Source organism: Acipenser ruthenus, chromosome 22 (assembly GCF_902713425.1).
Source record: "Acipenser ruthenus chromosome 22, fAciRut3.2 maternal haplotype, whole genome shotgun sequence".
NCBI classification, from domain to species: domain Eukaryota; kingdom Metazoa; phylum Chordata; class Actinopteri; order Acipenseriformes; family Acipenseridae; genus Acipenser; species Acipenser ruthenus.
Window position 1 is genome coordinate 5587009 of NC_081210.1, and position 10201 is coordinate 5597209.

Genomic DNA, 10201 nt, shown 5'->3' on the forward strand with positions numbered 1-10201 from the left:
CCTTTTTACAGTATCCATTTCATCAGAGTATTCATAGCCTCTAAAGGAATTACTATATTTTATATTTGCTTCAACTGAAGCAGCTCTGACCAAGGTGGCTTAAATTGAAACAGGCCTAAAAAAATGCACACTGTAATTCAAAGCAATGGCGCTGAATCACCTCAGGTACCAAGTTCTCTCTGTAGTGTGGTCCGTTCCTACCCAATCAAATACAAAAGAGGCTGCTGCAGCATGCAAATCAAAACTAACCTCGTTCACATCATGGGTTTAAATGCTTTGCTGGCTTTCACACATCTCTGCAGAGACTCACAGCGCAGCACATTGCATTAGAGTAGGTTACCACATAGTTCTGCAAATAGACAGCCAGCTAAACTTGTCTACCTTCACTGAGCCGTGAGCCTTTGACTACAAGAGATTGTACCTGTATCACATATCCCAGGTGAAGTGCCTAGTGGGTGAGGTGCTTGTGATGTAATTGATTACTTGTGTGTGTGTTCTCTTTTCCTTTCGGCAGCCTGCTAAAAAGCAACATGTTGAAACCACATTAAAGCCCCGTCTTCACAGATAAGCAAGCAAGAAACTGGCTTGGCACGGCTTCTGAGGAACAGGTCAGGGGCTCAGGGAGTCTTGTTCTGTTTGATAGTTTAAACTTTTGTTTTTCCTGAGTACGCAGTACAGGTCGCCACACTGCACCCAGGGTGCCAATGAATGCTCTTGCTGACACTGATTACATTTCCATGCTCTAATATAGTTAATGAACAGTGTTTTTTGAGGACAGACAGCCAGCTATGTGGACGAGTAGAGTCCATGTTGTCTTATGAAAAATAGATTCCGTTCATCTTCAGGAGTTGGACAAAAACACTAAGTATTGTTGTTAACCTTTAGTTTAACTTGTTCACATGCGTCAGATATCACAAGCGCTGTCTAACTGTCACGATGCAGCACTAGTTGGGTCAAACTGCGGTCACATACAATTACAGTAAAAAAAAAAAAAACTGCTGTATGCAATTATAATAATGCTAACACGACAAAAATTCCAAAAACCATAATTTATCTCTGACGGTAGTTGTTTGCTGTGTTATTCAGTACTTTTGAAAAGCAACTGCAAGGATAGCGGCAATATAATTAAAATCCTTGGGTAAGCAAGTTTGTGGATCTATAGTGCCATTGCACTTATATATATAGTCTGATCAATAGTGGAATTGATTGATTTACCTGTGCATTTCTCTGGATGTCCATGTTCGATCGCTTGCTATGAGACAATTCCTATTCTTGCTACAGTATTCTTAGTGGTTTATTTTGGTCCTGCCTCCTTGAGTTCCCCCAAACAGGAGTCTTTGAAAGAATGATTATTCCCAAGGATAAAGAAAAGGTAAATCACTTCAAAAGGAGTTCTATTCATGGTCCTTTGATAAAACTATAGAAGCAGCTCAGGTGGAATTCAATACCATATGCTTACTACCCAAAACAAAGGCAGCAGTGAGCCTTATTTAACTTTCTATCATAACTTAAACCCTGACAAAGGGGGGGACAAGCATTACACCAGAGAAAACTGAAAATATGAAATAGGAATGTGCAGTATTCCTGAAGCATGGAAAACAGATGAGCAAGTCTAAATCACTAGAATTACATATACTGTATAATGGAAGACCAGGAGGTCCGAGTAGCACGTTCTCTGGCTTTTTGATTGGCAAGTTTAATTGGCGAGTGAAGTAGCTGAACGGGTTCTGTGTATATGTTTTTTGGCAGTTACTCAGTTTCTCTCTGTCTTCTCCCACAACCCCTCTACCCAAAAATAGAGAATAGTTAGAGAGGCTTTGGTTTTCCCACACCCACCGTTAAACAGTAACTACAAAAAAAAATAATAATAATAATTCGCATCCTGATGATTACACAAGGAGATAAGAGAAATCCAACACACACCAGAGAGACTGTCATACTAGGAGGGAGATTGCTGTCTAGAAGCAGAACAGATGCACCCTGCAATTATGCAGTAGTTATTATATGACAAACTTGTTTTCTTTTTAAGGTCCTGGATTTTAATTAAGAAACTAGTTACTGTACAGTAAGTGCTGTGTCCGAACTGAGTCTGACTTCAATCAAATCAGCCATCCTGCTTGGAAATATACTGAGGTCACTATCCTTTGTGTGTTCACATGAGAACAGGATTTTAAACGGAGATAGTCCACTCGTCATATACGGCAGTCTGTCTACACTACTGAATCCATCTCTCACAGCAACTGATAAAAAAACAACTTCACCTTGAAGGTGTTTTTGTTCACCATTTAATTCTAAAAGTGTTTTAGTTAGCCCTTGCTCCCACTTGGCAGCCCAATATTTTAATAGTGTTACTATTCTTAAAGGCATGTCATTGCTTTTCTGAAGGGGAAAGTAAAATGCCATGTAAACAGTAATCTTAATGGTTTAAGTCGACAGGAAATGGCAGACTCTCTTATTTTCTGGTTCTCCCCAGTGTGTCAGCTTCCAGAATGTCTTTCTGCCCTAGATTTTCCACTTCCTGTAAGGGCGAAAGCTATGCAAACTATTTCCTGGTGTGAGCTGCAATAAAACAAAGGAACAATTTGGCACACAGAAATTACATGGAGACAGAGGGCATTTTTTTTATTGCCAGAGTAATTTGAATAAGCGAGTGAATGCAGCTGCAGGAACTAAGAGCAGTGTATTTATCTTTAATGCAGAAATTTGCTATACTTACAAAACACGCTAGGGCAGCAGTGTGGAGTAGTGGTTAGGGCTCTGGACTCTTGACCGGAGGGTCGTGGGTTCAATCCCTGGTAGGGGACACTGCTGCTGTACCCTTGAGCAAGGTACTTTACCTAGATTGCTCCAGTAAAAACCCAACTGTATAAATGGGTAATTGTATGTAAAGAATAATGTGATATCTTGTAACAATTGTAAGTCACCCTGGATAAGGGCGTCTGCTAAGAAATAAATAATAATAGTATACACACAGCTGTAAAATCCCCCCTTCCACACACACATATAGATAGATATATAGCTAGATTGATATAGAGGTGAGTTTGGTGATGAAATTGAACTTTGCTGTTTTCTGTTTTGCAGTGTTGGGAGTCCAGTAGCTTAGTAAACTGCTTTCAGATCAATGTCCAGTTACAGACATTATTTCCCTTCTGAAATTAGGTGCACTGCTGTACTTCTCAAGCAGTGGCTTGTACAGTGTTGCCAAAGACTGCCTTTGTTGCTAAGTTTAGGCATCATTTCGCAGAGGAAATGTATTCCCATTGGTTCACGGGAGTACCAGTAGGGTCTAGTGTTCAGAATATGCTGAAGTGGGTGCAGGTAAAAGGCTGTTACATCGAGAGTGCATTTTGACCAATATTTTCTCAGTGTTAGAAAACTGGAGACTGAATACTAGTCACCAGTTGAACTTCTTGCAATGGCATAAAATTCCTTCAAAATGTTGTTGGGGTTTTCTGGACTTGAATGAATGTCCATATTGTTTTCTTTAATCCAGTCTTTAAATACATTAACAACTCATGTTGTAGACATTTTAGTATTTTTTTCATCTTTGTTTTCTTCTATTTCATTTAGCTGTGTCTCATTTAATCTTGTGTCTACTGTTGATAGTTTCTGTAGAATTTCTGTAGTACAACATTGCTGTTACCTGCAAACAGAGTAGATTTCAAAAGCATCTTCTTGTTTATGCATTAGCATCTAGGGGCGGGACAGATTAACATACAGATATTTCAAGAGTGAGAAGCACAGAGCTCAGGGTGTAGGTGTCAAAATTCCTTGGCGTTTCTTTTTTTTTTTTTTTTTCTACACCACCCCAACCCTAGCAACTGTTTCAGAATGCCAAAGCCAAGATTAAAATAAAAGAGAGCTGTTGTATGGAAGACTGGAAAAGAACAGAAAAAGAGTGGGTCTGTATTGTTGGCATAATTTGCTGCAAAGGCATGAGTGTTTAATAGGAGGTTCATGCCCACGGGAAAATAAAGGCCTCCTGGAATGCCAAATAAATACCGCTGTTCATGAAACTTGTTAGGTAACAAAAGCTTAATTCCATGAGAACAACCCCACAATAGAGAGCCTGCCTGCCTGCCTGCCAACCACCACAACCCGAGCTCGGCACTCCATGATGCCACATGACAAGCCCAAATCCTGTGGTTCTGAAAAATAAAAGGCTTGCTAGAGTACTTGGCACTCACTGTGAATAAATCTGGCTCACTGAGTACAGACACTACAGGAGCAACACCAGACATGCAAACTGTCTTGTTGCTTACTAACCAAGGGTTGAAATCTTATGCTTGACCTACACAAACACTCTTGTATACAAAATAATACAGCACTGTACTAAAAAGCATAGTTTCCTATGGTTTACTGCAGTACATGCTATGGTATATTAGAGCATTTTTTTCTGGTATTATAGTATTTTCTTTTTTATTGAAGGGGCTGGCAATTTATGAGAACTAAGAGGTGAACTAACAATGGTGATATGGGGCTATCCATTTGTTTGCAGGCTACAAAACACACAATAGTGGAACTAAGTAAAAAGAAACATGGTTTGTGTCCCAGTATTTAAACATTTCTGGGTTAATGTAGAAAGTCATATTCTATACTACTAAAGATTGTATGGAATTGCTATACAATTGCAGCACTGTATAAATGTAGGCTCCATGGATCATCAATATTCTAATTCTATGCAGGACAAGGGAATTTTATTCAACAGCAGCTTTGGGATCCTAGGCACACGCACAGACCAGATACCTGCTTTACATCATCTTAACAATAGATACATCCTTTCATAAAATGATGAGTTGTTACAGGGGATAATTCAATGAAGCTGACATCAGCTGTTCGAGTGCCACTGCTGCCGCAGTCTTGTGAATGATATTTATAGACACTGTGTGTCATTCTTCCCTCTGAAGACTCTGAGGATGCTGCAGGCTCATTGGGGACATTGGCGAGCCAACTATGGTCCACCCACCATCGGCTAGAAATACACTGGAAGTTGGGGGTGTCGTGGGAGGATTCAGGACGCAAACACAGTAGCCAGGAGATATCAAACTGTGTGACGATGTAAGTCCTTCACATCCCTTAAAAAAGTTTACCACAGTATTTCTGCAGTTTTCTCATGCTTTCCCCATGGTTAGGCTATGCATTTACCATAGTTTAACCTGGTTTGCCATGTTTATTAATATGCTTTACCACACCTCGCAATTCTTTAAAATGCTTACCTATGCTTTATTACACATTGCTTGTAAGTCTTATACTTGTAGAAGGGATTTGCCTCTGTTGTTTTTACTACAATACAGTATTTGTCCACAAGTTAAAACCCTAATCAATAGGGATGACGTAACCGTTTATATTTCTCAAAATAACCAGAGGGTCCTCATTCTAAATCTAACGTCTGTATGTCCATTACATGGTGATAACTAACATTAATATTTCCAAACTTTTATCATGGACTCGTATATCCATCTATAGACCTTGCTTTTTCGTATAGTCCAATTAAACTGATTTTACACAGTTTTATACCTATTATTATGAGGACTCTCTGTATGTCCCTGCTGTGTTTATGCTTTTTTAATTGAAAGCTGATCCCCAGTGCATGCTGCTCCAGCAGCTTCTAGTTCGTCTGGTACTTCACTGCAGTGTCTGTCTATGATATGTTCACACCGCATGGTTTTGGAGAGGCAAGCTTTGAGAAGAGCATGTCTTTCCATTAGTCTCGGATCAAGCCTTTCACAGCAGCTCAGGGTATAATAGAGTGATAGCACTGCTGTATAAGCCCTGTCAGAGGGTCTGAGGGACTGCTTTTAAGCCTATTGCTTGCTTTCTCATCCCTCACTTTCCATTGTTTGGTGGAGGCAATGCTATTAACCAGAAGAAAAGAGTTAACAATGATTTGACTTTGAAGTCATGACATAAATGCAGATATAAGTCTACTGGATTTTTTTATTATTTTTTATTAAATTGACAAATCAGTTGTCTAAAGTAAGAGAGTGGAAGAAAACATCTCAGGAGCAGTATCATATTTTTTTTCAATACAATAAGTAATCAAGTTCATACAAATGATAATATCATGATTATGGATTGTTATTTCAACCCTAATTGGTACACAAAGTAATGCTGCCTGCCCTTTACCACCTTACTGAAATAATACAATGAAGATGATATATGGGAACCCATGCATTACTGCTTAAAGAAGTAAACACGCTGCCTGCATGACTAAACTAAGAGTAAGCCCTTAAAAAAAGAAACAATGGGCTCTTTAAATAGCAATGGCGTTAAGTTATTCCTCATTTGGTCTGTGACAAGAAAAACAGGAAGCCGATGCAAGCTGTAATCATGCTGTTTACGGAGAAAATGCTTTCTTTTACAATTTACAGCTCCAGTTCCCAAAAGAGAACAATGGCAGCTACACTTGTCAACAGTTGTTGTTTTTTGCTACTACATTTTGGGGGGAAAAAAAACACATTAACATGACATAGTTAAACAAAATAGTCTTAATTATATTTTTGGTTTGTTACAATTTTAATAAAAACAACTAAAAGCACATTATTTAGTTGGATCAAGTTCTTCAGCTCCTACAGCAAGTCGTTTTAACTATCTAAATTCTTTGATTGATATTGACCTGTGATGTAAGTGAACAGGTATTTTTAGCCTTATGATTTAAATACAGAGAGATCAAAAGGGTACACGTGGTGGATAGGAATGTAGCATGTTCATCCTAAGAAATAATGTGAAAGGTGCTTGTATTCAAAGTGTGTGGTGTGTTCTTTATAACATCAGCCAGAGAATAGTCTCCACTACGGAAACCATCACATCTGAAAGTTATCAAATATCCACACACTGTATTCCTATTATTGTTATTGCATACTGCATTAGTGTATGTTTTTTAACCAACACCTATCCTAATTGCTCATCCACATTTAGCCTAAGTGTCTTCAAAAGCTTTGAACAAACATCCTTGTCATGACCACTTCATCTCGCAAGAAGAAAAAACTGTACTCTCTTATGACTGTCTCTAATGTACAATGAATTACAAGGGTCACGAGTTAGAGTTCAGCACAGAAATGCATTTCAGTTCTGTGAGCTCCAGAGCATGTTTGGTAACAGATATCCTGCTTGTCTCCTGTCTACGAGCCAGATGTTACACATTATAAATATAGTCACAAGATGTCAGGGTTCTGAGGAAGTGGGTATGATTCTTAATAAATGTGTGTCTGTCTATCTATCTATATGTATATCTATATCTACATCTATATATCTATCTATATCTATCTATCTACACACACACACATATATATATATATATATATATATATATATATATATATATATATATATATATACATGGAACTTTTAGTGCCTGGTGATGAGGTTTCATACAAGTTACAAAGAAATGCGGAACTATTTTTTAAACACAATTGCAAAATGTAAGGTCATTCACTGCCACTGACATACAATATAACTAAGGTCATGTGACCAAGCTCCTTATAGATAATATGGGTGTAAAGGTACAGTATATTATATTTTAGACCCCCCCCCCCCATACTGAGATATCAGATAATGATTATTTGAAGTCTTTCCTGAATGCCGACATGGATACAAAATGGATTGTTTGATAGAAGCCTGATGCTTCCGCCGAAGTAATCAAGTTTTTAAACAATGTGGCTCTTTCCCACGATCATTAGCTGAGCTTTGGCGATGGTAACCTAGTATTAGCTGGGGACATTAAATCGCTGTTTAATAGTAACACAATTATTCTATTAGAACACACAAGCCCAACCCTTTATTATCAAAACAGCTCTCAGGAATGACCCTGTATAACCATCGCTTATCGTAGAGTAAAATACAACCACTACTGAGATTACTAATACTACCACTACAAAAAGAAGGACAAGGAGTCTTTAAACATCGCTTTTTAAGTTATTCAGGATGGCAAACTCTGTTACAGTAAAACCTGGGTTCTTACCCTTTAAGACAAGACCATGAACACTAAATTGTATGACTGGATTACATTTCATGTAACTCGTGCCTACGTTCTGAGCATTTAGGCCAGTTATAAATAATTTGTCAATGTTGAGTAACACAGCTTTTGTGAGGACAAAAGGGAATGGCTTTATCAATGCCAATCTAATCATTTAAAAGCCATTACAATATACAACTATGTTTCAATGAAACTGGGTCCCAGTTACATTGTATAGTCTGTTATTGTTGTTTTTAAATAATCTCCGTGCACAATAGTATGCATGATGTAAGTGTGTGCACAGTGGCAAGGGTGCTCTGCTAGGCTGTAGCAATAGAAGTTCACAATGAATGTTTGGGCATGTACAGTTTTGACAATGTGCATAACCCAGCCAGTTGCTCATTACAGACACCCATGCTGGCCGTTTTTGACTGATCTCTACCTGATGCTCCAACACCCCCCAGTGGAAACTGCATTGTATCCTTATGCATCCACTACAACAAAAATAATTTATACTGTATATATTTTTGTATTTATTTGCGAATACCAGGATAACAAATTTACAACGTTCATCTAATTTTCAACAACGTTCTAGCAAGTCAAAGCAGGACCATTGCAAATGCCCTGTGACTGCTTTCTCATAGCATTTTTAAGAAGTGCAGTATTATTATCACGACTACTTCTACTTGAATAAGACTTTAATTTAATAATCAGTAACGAGAAAACACTGTTGCCCAAATAAACAAAACAGATTTAAAATAAAGCGTTATAAAAAAAAGTGTGGACAAATAATGAACAATATTGTTGTTCATTATTTGTCCACACTTTTTTTGGTATATTTTATAAATATATTGGTATATTTAATAAAACAGAGACTCTGTTCTCTCACCTTTTGAGGCACGAGCTTCTTCTACTGCGACTGCTACTGCTACGGCTAGACTAAATGTCGGTTACCCCTACTCCTTCAGAGAAGCATACGAGCTTGATTCATACCCACGCAGTGCTGAAGTTTTTAAATTACAAGCACCAGAACCGTCTGCAGACTGAACACAGCACCCTCCCCTCTAGCTGCCTGTCCTGTGACGTCATCGCCTAACAGGCACTCCAGGTTGACAGACAATGATGGTATTTTCTGACATTGATAACAACGTAACTAACATGACTTAGTCTAAACGAAAATCAATGGAAGGAAGAGCTACTGTTTGGTGTAATATAAGGACGGTGTAATATATGTTATGTTTTTCACTGTAAACTTGTATTTTTTAGAACGGCTTTACAGTCTACAGTATATATATATATATATATATATATATATATATATATATATATATATATATATATATATATATATATATTCCCGTCAAAAAAGCCACAGCACCGTCTAATAATAATGCCCTTCTCGTTTTTCATCACATTCTATTTAAAATATGCCAAAGGCATGGTTTCTATAAACAGTGTCTCAATTGCAGAACTCTCCCGTAAAAAAAAGTGCAATACATAAAAAGCTGTCATTCCTTTAGAATAAATGGCCAATGCTGAGCTGTAGAGAATAATAAAGAAGCAAGCTGCCAAGTTGCTGGAGGAAATGCAATTAAAAGAGGCTGAGTGAATTGTCCCACTAGCAATACACAGGTAGCTGATGTGCTCCGTATGGTATAGCTGCTACTGAAGTGGATTCAGTGATCACAACTCATTACCTTCTCAATTACGACCACAAAGACCAGGAAAACACACTCTAAGTACCAATAACACCAGCAAAGTTATTGTAAATTAGATCAATTGTGGTTGCCTACTGTGTATATTTTTAATTAAAAAACAAATCATTAGCTCTAATGAAAACTTGCATGCTGAAAGTCACCTAAGAGGGCCTGGCTCTATTGCACTATCAGCACAGGACAGAGAGAGACTGATTAGTTACATGTTGCAGCTTTAGGCATCCAGATCATAAGCTAAAAAAAAAAAAAAAAAAGATTGTTACATGGGATTGTGTTTGATTCTCCATTCTCAAACGTGTGCGGGTACTGAAACGTCATGCAAACTGGCTATTGCACTGACCTGTTCAACTCGTCTGGACTTGAATCACTCCGGCACGCTCCACTGCCTACATATTTATGTGAGGACTTGCTGAAGTTTGCGAGAAACTAACCCGACTACACTAAGATCAAAACAATGTTTGGATTTCTTCTAAAATGCAATAAAGTATTTAAAAATATGCATCCGGTTTTAATTTTTTTATTTATTTTTTTA

General features: G+C 37.8%; 1 protein-coding gene across 2 annotated transcripts in view; it reads right to left on the minus strand.

The window, feature by feature from the left end:
• LOC117431680 (inactive rhomboid protein 1) overlaps positions 1 to 10121 on the minus strand; it is a 63683-nt gene extending 53562 nt beyond the window's left edge. Inside the window, exon 1 of one of the 2 annotated variants that reach the window (XM_058995881.1) lies at positions 10010 to 10121. The gene's annotated coding sequence lies outside the window, so the exon portion shown is untranslated. Of the gene's footprint in view, positions 1 to 8843; positions 9000 to 10009 lie in introns of those variants that run through there. The other variant, XM_058995879.1, reaches the window with a different exon arrangement.
• Positions 10122 to 10201: the final 80 nt, after the last annotated feature.